The sequence below is a fragment of the Petaurus breviceps genome, unplaced genomic scaffold (assembly GCF_028583685.1).
Source record: "Petaurus breviceps papuanus isolate PSGF00001 unplaced genomic scaffold, PetGlider_PUasm1.0 76, whole genome shotgun sequence".
NCBI lineage: Eukaryota > Metazoa > Chordata > Mammalia > Diprotodontia > Petauridae > Petaurus > Petaurus breviceps.
The window spans coordinates 53,046,503-53,056,422 of NW_027186473.1; positions in this window are offsets into that span (position 1 = coordinate 53,046,503).

Genomic DNA, 9,920 nt, shown 5'->3' on the forward strand with positions numbered 1-9,920 from the left:
CTGTTAGACAGTATGATCTTGGTATCCATTTTTTTTTAATGTTAGGTACACGTTAACCAAAGGGCTCATGTGTAAACATAGTTGAATGATGACCTACACCCATCCTGGACATTGATCTGAAGTAGTTCTTGGACCAATTAAATCTATTTGAAATTGTATAATTTTTATTTGTCTTCCACTTACTGCTTTGTAAACATACACACTCATCCACACAGTTCTCTAACTTAGTAAATAAGATTCATTCTGGAACAGGCATACTTAGAGTTCCCCCACCAACACAGAATGCCATGGAAAATTTAGTAAGGGGACTGAGGCATGCTATATGGCTCTTAGACTCATAGCAATTAATGCCATTTGACAACTTGATCATGTTGAAGGGCATTGACCAATTTCTTTTTTTTAATGATTAGTTATCCTTTAAAAATGTTAATTTCATCACATTCATTTTTAAAGATGCCTCCCAACCCATAGAGCTTTCCATCAAAACAAAGAAAAAGGCATTAACCCAAACCAAGCAACACAGTGACTTTGGCTGCCTCTGTATGCAGTGTAACATATCCATCCGTCCTTACCTCTCCAATGAAAGGAGAGAGGCACATTCCCTCATCTCTTCCCCAGCTGCAATGGGTTACTTTAATTGCCTAAAATTCACTTTTGTTTTTCTGTTTTTTTCATATTTTTGTAGTTACTGTGTCTATAATTTTCCTGTTTCTGTTTACTTTGTATCAGTTCATGCAGGTTTTCCCATATTTTATCTGAATTGTTCTTATTCATCATTTCCTATAGTATAATAAACATCCCAGCCTTTCCTCACTCAAATCAAAGTAAACTGTGAGTCACGTCATCATCTCTCTGACTTCATGGTCCTCTTCGACAACAAAGGACAAACACAACAACAGCAAACATCCTGTTGCATTTACATACCAAACACGATTTACTCATCCTTTCCACTTTGTTTCCAATTCTTGTAACCACAAAAGTAACTTCTATGAATATTTTGATATATATAGAACCTTCCTTTCTGCCTCTGACCTCTTTGGAGTACATGCCAAGTAGTGGGATCTCTGTGTTGAAGGGTATGTACAAGATAGTAGTGACTGACTTCTTTGAACCCATGATACTATCAACATATGTCATTTCTTCCCCTTTTTGGGGTTGTCATGGGCCAATCTGTAGGGAAGAGTTAATTGGTATTTTCCCCAAGCTTACTATGTTCCGATAACCAAAAATTATAGTTCTATTACTCCTTCTAAAAGTAAGAGTTGCAATTAAAATGAATTCTTTGGACTTTGTTTTTTTTCCTTTCAGGATTGCATCCCCAAAGTTTCTTTTTTCTGGCCTATTGTGATAGAGACTACTGCCCTGTATTGAGCGGCCCTTAGTTGCTCTCAGCAATTCCTCCCTCCTTTTACTCTCTCACCTTTCCTCCTAATATGTAGTTTATAGCAGATCAAGTATTTTAGGCAGCTTCTCTCAACAAGGGATTGAAGAGAATCCAAAGTGGGGACAAGTGTATGCATGTCTTGTTGGTTTGCTTTTCTAAAATGCGCTGGTGAAGCACACAAAGCCCATACAACACCTTCAATGGCAAAGGACAGAGAACACTTTAGAAAGAATTTCTAATGGTGATTTCTTTTTAATAGAATAAGGTTGGTTCCCCCCCCTCACATTTGACCTTCAACTACCAGGAAAGTGGAGTTTAACTGCTTTGATTTACTCCCATAATAAGGTGATCGATTAATGTTAAAGGCAGGCTTTATGAGGCCTGTCCTCCAGTGGTCTTGGAGACTGCCATAGTCAGGGTGTTATACAGCCACCACTCTGAGAAAGGTCATGGGAAGGGAATCAGGGACTAGATAAATGATGGTTTACATGTCAAAAAAACTCTGTGTAATGCAGACAAGAAATGTAGAACACAATACCTCTTGGAACTTGGTGCAGATGGCATATAGTAAATAGAGTTAGAGTTGCTATATATACTCCATGATGCTCTCAAACAAAGCCAGAACTAGGGCAACGTAACAGGGGTTTCTCCCCAAGCTACTGAAATTTAGACTGCACAAGGATTTAACTGTGTATTCCTTAAACAGCCCTGGATTCACTCTAGTAACTGATCCTTCCATTAACAACTAATTTTGATTTATTTCTTGTATTACCTTCACCTCACGAGCAACAGAGCTACTCTGAGGATGCCATTCATACTCTTCATCCTGGGGGTGTCTTGTTGTCTGACCAAGTGGTTGACCAATAGTTGCTAGTTATGGCCCCTGTCACATAGGCAATGCCACAATTCTGCATTCATAAAAGGGGTAGAATCTGAAATATTATTGGGTGAAATTATTTCATCCATAATCTAAGACTGGAATTAGAAATTTCATTAGTTCAACAGGTATTTATTGAGCATCTATTATGTGTTAGGCCGCTAGGGGGCAGTAGGTAGCACCACAGTGCACAGAGCACTGGACCTGGAGTCAGGAAGACTTATCGTCCTGAGTTCAAATCTGGTCTCATACTCTTACTAACTGAGTGATCCTGGGCAAATCATGTAACGTTGTTTGAACTGGAGAAGGAAATGGCAAACCAATCTGATATTTCTGCCGAGGAAACCCCTAATGGGGTCACAGAGAGTCAGACACTACTGAAAAGACTAAACAGCATGCTAGGTATAGCACTGGGTGCCAGGAATACTAAGACAGTAATAAAATGACTCTGATGTTTAAATAACTTGCATTCCATTAGAGTTATTGTAACATTCTTGAGAATTAGAGTTGGAAGGATCATAGAGGTGACTCAGTCCACTCCTTCATTTTATAGATGAAGAAACACATTTTATAGATGAAGAGCACAGACAGGTGATGAATAAATACAAAATAATGTGGGGAAAGCAAAGAGTAGTAAGACCTGGAAGGAGGAGATCAGTATGGGCCTAGTGTAAGAAGAAGTATCTCCGCTGATCCTCAGTTAGACCTACCTTTGAGGTCAGAGTTAAAATCAAAATTCAATTTTCAGAGTCAAATTTTAGAAGAGAGATGAGGTGAATGGGGGAATGGGGTTGATGGAGTGAGACAGTAGATTGATAGAAGTGACAAAGCTAAAAGTTGGTTCACAGACAGTTTAAGAAGAGAGCTCTGTAAAGAAATAGACAACGTAGGCCAACACTTTCCCACCAAATGGAGTAGAATGGTCTGACTCTGGGTAAGAGTGTAGGTGTAGTTGTGGGTGTGGGTATGGGTGTACATACGGCAGGAGCCAACATTGTTTGGTCTCCTTAAGCATAACATTATGTGGGTGTGGGTGTCTGGTTCTTAGGCCCTCTGAGAACAGGTGTTGCCTTTTTAATTCTGGTTCTCCTCTAGGAGGTCCAAGGTCCACCCAGGGTTTGTAGGCCACATGGAGGCTGATACTTGTTCCCTTGGTTAGTTTCATCTTGATGTCATTAAAGAATTCCTATGGTAAAAAGGACTGTTGTGCCAAGGAGCAGCTTGGGATAGTTGAAAATATGTCATAGGTTTCCAGATGTGATCTGACCCACTCTTGTTCCTCCTCTTCAATTCTGGGTCTGGATCACCATCCAACTGGAGAGTACCTATTGAAGACAGATATACTGATGGAATGGGCTATCTGTCCACCTGTGTGCCATAATTTGGGGTTAGAAATTCTTAATAGAAATGCTTTGTTTCCACTATGATTGGTCTGGCCAATCTCTTTAGAGTGACTGTAGATATTATGGAGGAGGCCCTACATTCTTGTGTGGCTCAATGCAGTCAACACAATATTGTCCATAAATAGGACCTTCTGGTTCACCTCTCCTTCTATAGGGAGTCCCTCTTTTTTTTTCTTCTGTGAAGGATATCATCTATGACACTGAGGAACACCTTTGTTGAACATCTGATAACACAAGGTCATTAAAGTATTAATAATAAAGATAGGTACTGGACCAGTAATTTCACTGGTATGAGGATCTCCCAGGTGAGGAAATTCCTCTAGTAGCGCATATTGACACCCTTTCTGCAACTTCTAGTCTTAGAGAGCTCCCTAGAGCATTGGGAGCAGGGGAAAGAGGTAAATGCCCTCCCAGGTTCAGATAGTCAGTATATAGCAGAAGCAGATGATAAACTCAGGCTTTAAGACCTATTCTCTGTCAAGCATACTCTCATAATGATAGCACATTACATTGGCACTTTATTTTTGTTTTTATTAATATTTTTTCCAATTATATGTAAAAACAATTTTTAATATTTGTTTTTAAAATTTTTGAGTTCCAAAATCTCCCTCCCTTTTCTCCCCCCTCCTTGAGAAGGCAAACAATTTGATATAGACTACACAGATACAATTATACAAGATATACATACATATTAGCCATGTTTGGAAAGGAAACACAAACAAATCAACAAAACAACAACCCACAAACAAGAAAAACAAAGTTTTAAAAGTATTTTTTTTAATTTGCTTTTAGACTCTATACATTCCTTATCTGAATGTAGATGGCATTTTTCATTATAAGTTCTTTGGAATTATTTTAGATCATTGTATTGTTGAGAATAACTGCGATTTACAGCTGATCATTGTACATTGTTACTGTTACTGTATATAATGTTCTCTTGGTTCTCCTCACTTCACTTTACATCAGTTCATACATGTCTTCCCAGGTTTTCCTAAAACCATCCTGCTCATCACTTCTTATAGCACAATAGTTTTCCATCACAATCATATACTGCAACTTGTTCCACCATTCCCCAATCTCCTCAATATCTTTTTTTTGCCATTTTGTAAAGTACTTTACAAATATATCATCTGAACCTCACAATAATCCTGTGAAGGAGGCTTAGTGGATATCATGATCCCCATTTTATAGACGGCAACCTCTGAAAAGGGAGGTATAGTAAGTAACAGAAGCAGCACCTAAACCCAGTTCTTTATGACTCAAAATCTAGCACATTCTCCACCATTTTACACTGTCTTGCTCAAGATGTATCACAGTATCTTTAAGGCCAATGTGAAGGTCTCTTAGTTTGTTTTACAATTAGACTTTCTTGGATGAAGAAAGAAAAGGATCTCCATTAAATATGGTGGCTGCTGAACAAGGCTATTGAGAATGCCCAACAGATCAGTTATGTTGCCTGGCTAAATAGGCTTGGAGGATGAATGACCAGACTGCTGGTGTCCCATATTTTGTGCTGACATTAAGGTGAAGGTCAAGGTAAAATATCTACATATAAAATATCTAGTCTGTATTTGTAGATTGTCTCACCAGCAGCATCCCTTTTCTGGCAGACTGTAGGAGAGTCAAGGAGGGATATCCAAATGGACCACTACTAGCCAAAGACACAGAAACGTTGCCTCATTTTATAAGGCTTTTTGGCCAAATCTCAGGACAGTCTTATGCCTCCAGTCAAGCCAGGGAAGAGTCCCATTCCAAACAGTAAGAGAGGGATGGCAGTTCATTTCAACAATCTGCCGGTTGGATTTTGCCGTATTGGAAATCTAAGTTGCTGAACAGGATAGAAGCATATATATGCTGAGACAGTTAGCCATGTAACGTTTTATGAAGCAGGGGTCCAAGTAGCTCCATGCTTGGGGAAAAGGAGGAGGGGTGGAAAATGCGGGTAGGGGGCTGCTTGGAATCTTGGGAGGGAAGAACTCTCTCAAGGGTGGAATGTCTGTGCACAGGCAGGCAGCCAAGAAAAGAGTTGAATCATCTTTCTTCACTTTAGGTGACTCTGCAAAAGCCCCAAAGCCCCAGCATAGCTCTCTTGTCTTAAGATGTTGGCTGGCATCCCCAGGCCAGGTTACTGAAAGGATGCTCCTCCCCTCCCCCACCTCCAGTTCCTACTCAGAAAGTCACCCTTGAAACAATAATATGAATGTAGGCAGAAAGAGAAGGGAGAATTGTGGGCTCATTGTAAGCTAGTGAGTGAAGCAATGGTTATTTGGGGTGGTAGAGCTGGGCATTTTCAGCTCCACTGACAAGTCAGAGGGCTAGATTTGGAATTAGGGGACCCAAGTTCAAATCCTGCTGCTTCTGCTGCCTAGTTATTTGACTTTGGACATGTTATTTCACCTTTGCATTGGTAGCAGGATATTCCTCATCTAGAAGTTCCCTTTATCAATGAAATCATAGGCTCAGTCCCCTTTCTATATTTTCAATCATCAATAATGTATTAATCTGTAGCTTTGTACCAGGGACTGTTCTAAGTGAGGGCAGTTAGCTGGCATGGTGGATAGAGCACTGGACCTGGAGTCAGGAAAGTCTGAGTTCAACCTCAGACACTAGCTATGTGACTCCAGCCGAGTCCCTTAACCCTGTTTGCCTTAGTTTCCTCATCTGTTAAATGAACTGGAGAAGGAAATAGCCCATTCTAATATCTTTGCTAAGAAAACCCCAGATGGGGTCAAGAAGAGTCCTAGAGGCTGACAAAAGGGTTGAACAACAATTGTGCTAAGTGAGTAGTTGTCTTCCTGATATATTATCAATTCTTTCACTATTGCCTTTAAACTGTGTAGCATAATATCTGGCACATAGTAGGCACTTAATTATATTTGTTGATTGATTGATTGATCAATTGATCAAAAGCCAGAGCAGCTCCCCACTTAATGTCCAATTCTGATGCTCCGCTTAACACATTCTTCACATTTACAAAGGAGAAGAGCTGACCATTGCAGACATAGCCCTATAAGGAGCACCCAGACTCAGATCCTCCCTTTGAAACAACTTCTCTTTTCTTCTGTTTTCTTATCTATAAGAAAAACAACACTTCTTCACAAGGCTATTTGTAAGATAAAAGGAGATAATGTATTTAAATCACTTTGTGAATTTCAAAACACTATATAAATGTTAGCTATTACTATTATTATTGTTATTACTTTTCAAAGGTTAATTAATTTAACTCAACAAACATTTATCAAAAGCTTATGATGCTTAAGGTCCTAAGAGGGAAAGAAAAGGTGAAATAAACATGATCTCTGTCTTTAAAGAATTTACCTTTTACTGCGAACTTACTTAATATTCAGGTATTATATTTAATGACCTAATTGTTACAGATTCTTTGCCAATTTTTTTTTTTTGGCAAAAAAGGGGAGTGTGACCATTATGTGGGGCTTTAAAAAAAACTGTACCAGTATTACCTAAAATCATTTATTGCTAAATTATCTTTGGTGCAAGATTAAGATGCATATAATACTTAATATAGGTTAAAATTGAATACTGACAATGAATGTGAGCTGAGAATTCTACGCTCATGACTTCCAATGCCTGAGAGATAACTCCATATCTATATGCCACTGGTGAATACATTGCTGCTCTGTTTATCTTTCAAGTGGTGTGATAATTATGTGATGAAAGATAATAAACCAATTTTTGAACAGAAAAACAAAACAAAACCAGGGCACGATGTGGTGGCTATGATTATGCCATAGAAGAAACCCTGAAAAGATGCTCAAAGGAAAGGGGAGGGGAAGAGATATCTTTTTATGTAGATAGAGTCAAGGAGGGCTTCACAGAGAAGAAAGATATGAGACAGTCTTTCTTTACCTGAAACAGGACTGAGTAGATGTTCAGGGAAGATGTGAGATCAGGTAGTCCAGAGCACCTGGTTTGACAGCCCCACCCATCAGACATCTAATCACTGATCACTTACATCATGGAAGCATTGTAGACTAATCACAAAATTTTAGGACTAAACCCAAATTTCTTGATTTTATGGATGAAGCTCCTTGGGCCTAAAAAGTTCACATGACTTGTTATGGTCATACCTTAAATTAGCAGTATATCTGAGGCTAGAACCCAGGCCTCGAATCTCAGTTTAGTGTTCCTTCCATTGTACCTCATCACCTCCCAGAACCTCAATGATCCTGATAAAATATCCTTGAGCCCTAACTAATGCCATGAATTTTCTTTTCTTTTTTTTTCTTTCTCCTTTAGGCACATACTGTAGACTAAGTATGTATCAGATAAGCAAATTTGTGATTTTTCACTGAAGGAATCCCAAATAGAAAATTCTTCATCCATAACAGGAGCCAGGCTTAAACCTCAGCTCTCAATTTCTTTGTCTTAGGCTCCAATAGCTCCCTATCTGTTTGACTTTGGACCAATCACCTAATACTTCTGTGTTTTAATTTTGTTCCTAGTAGGGGCGGCTAGGTGGCATACTGAATAGAGCACTGGCCCTGGAGTCAGGAGGACCTGAATTCAAATCTGACATCAGACAATTAACACAAAAACTAGCTGTATGACTTTAGGCAAGTCACTTAACCCCAATTGCCCTCAAAAAAAAGAAATTTGTTCCTAGTAAAATCAAAAAGTTATATTAGATCACCTCTAAAACACTAGGCAGAAATCTATGATTCTTTTTCGGGGATAAAAGGAAGCAGCATTAAAATTTAAATAGAGCAGGAAAATACTTTCTACCTTTTCCTTCTCTTTATCTGCCCTCCTTGGAGTCTTTTCTAACTCTGCATATTTACATTGCCTAGCATTTTAAGATTAAAAATGTGCCTCAAAGACAGATACTACTTCTTGGGTCTTCACACCCACTCTATGAGAAAAGGCCTATGATGGGAGGTCTAGAGAATGAAGTGACTTGCTAGGAGACCATAGCCATACTGGGAACCCCCTTGAGCTCTCCTTGAATCTTCCCACATGAGGCATTTGCCTGAGGCCATAAACCTTTCATTACTGGAGTCTGACCTCATTTAACTCTTCCTGAAGACTCTCCAAACTCCTCCTCCAGACCACCCCTAGAATCCTTTCAGAATCTTTCTGTATAAAAGCTCCATCTTGTCTCCATGAGGTAGCTGAGTTATCTAGTGCAGACTCACTCTGTGTCAGATGATTCTGGACCGCTTGTAGAATAAAAGCATCACCCATATCTAGGCTCCTAAAAAGTTTACCCATTATGGTGAACCTTTAATAAACTTTACTTTACTTTGACTGAGAGAAGCCTTAAGGTGAATTCAGTAGGACCTGATGTGTTGGTATTTTTGGGTCTCGAGAACCCCTTAACCTTAAACCTCAACATTCTGGTGGAATGCAAGTTCTCTGAGGTCAGGAACAGTTTTCCTTTTGTCTTTGTAATCCTCACAAGAGACCACAATGCCTAGGAACTAGTAGAAACTCAATAAATGTGTACAAAATGAAGAGGATACTGACTGAGAGGGTTAGGGTTGCTCTGGAGACCCCAAAATACCAACACACCAGGTCCTGCTGAATGAATTCACTGGAGTCTTCTCAGTCAAAGAAAAGTAAAATTTATTGAAAGTTCACTTGCATTAAACAGAGTAAGTCTGTGCTAGGTCATTCATTCTATAGCGCTCTCACACCACATGGCATGAGATGGGGTCTTATATACAAAAGGTTGTGAGAGGAATCTAGGGGTGGTCTAGATGAGGAGTTTGGGGAGGGTCTTCAGGAGGAGTTAATGAGCTCAACAAGTGATTAAGGGTGGGGAGTCACCTGGAGATCACAAACAATGGTGGGCTAGGCCGGTTCAAGGGTGGGAAGTCTAGTAACAGACCTGCCTCATCAAATGGGATGATTCAATCCAGAGTCCAAGGGAGGTTCCCAGAACCTGTACCTCAAGGACTCAAGGAGAGCTCCAGGGGGCTCCCAGAGCCCATACCTCATCACAGAATGCTATATGACCAAAAATTCTCTTCTATGCTAACAAGCATGCCCCTTACTTGCACCATGTACTGAAGAATCACAAGGAGATTGTTTTGAGACACACAGATACAAGTCTCTCTCTCTCTCTCTCTCTCTCTCTCTCTCTCTCTCTCTCTCTCTGTCTCTCTCTCTCTCTCTCTCTCTCTCTCTCTCTCTCTCTCTCTCTCTCTCTCTCTCTGTCTCTCTCTCTCTCTCTCTCTCTCTCTCTCTCTCTCTCTCTCTCTCTCTCTCTGTCTCTCTCTCTCTCTGTCTGTCTCTC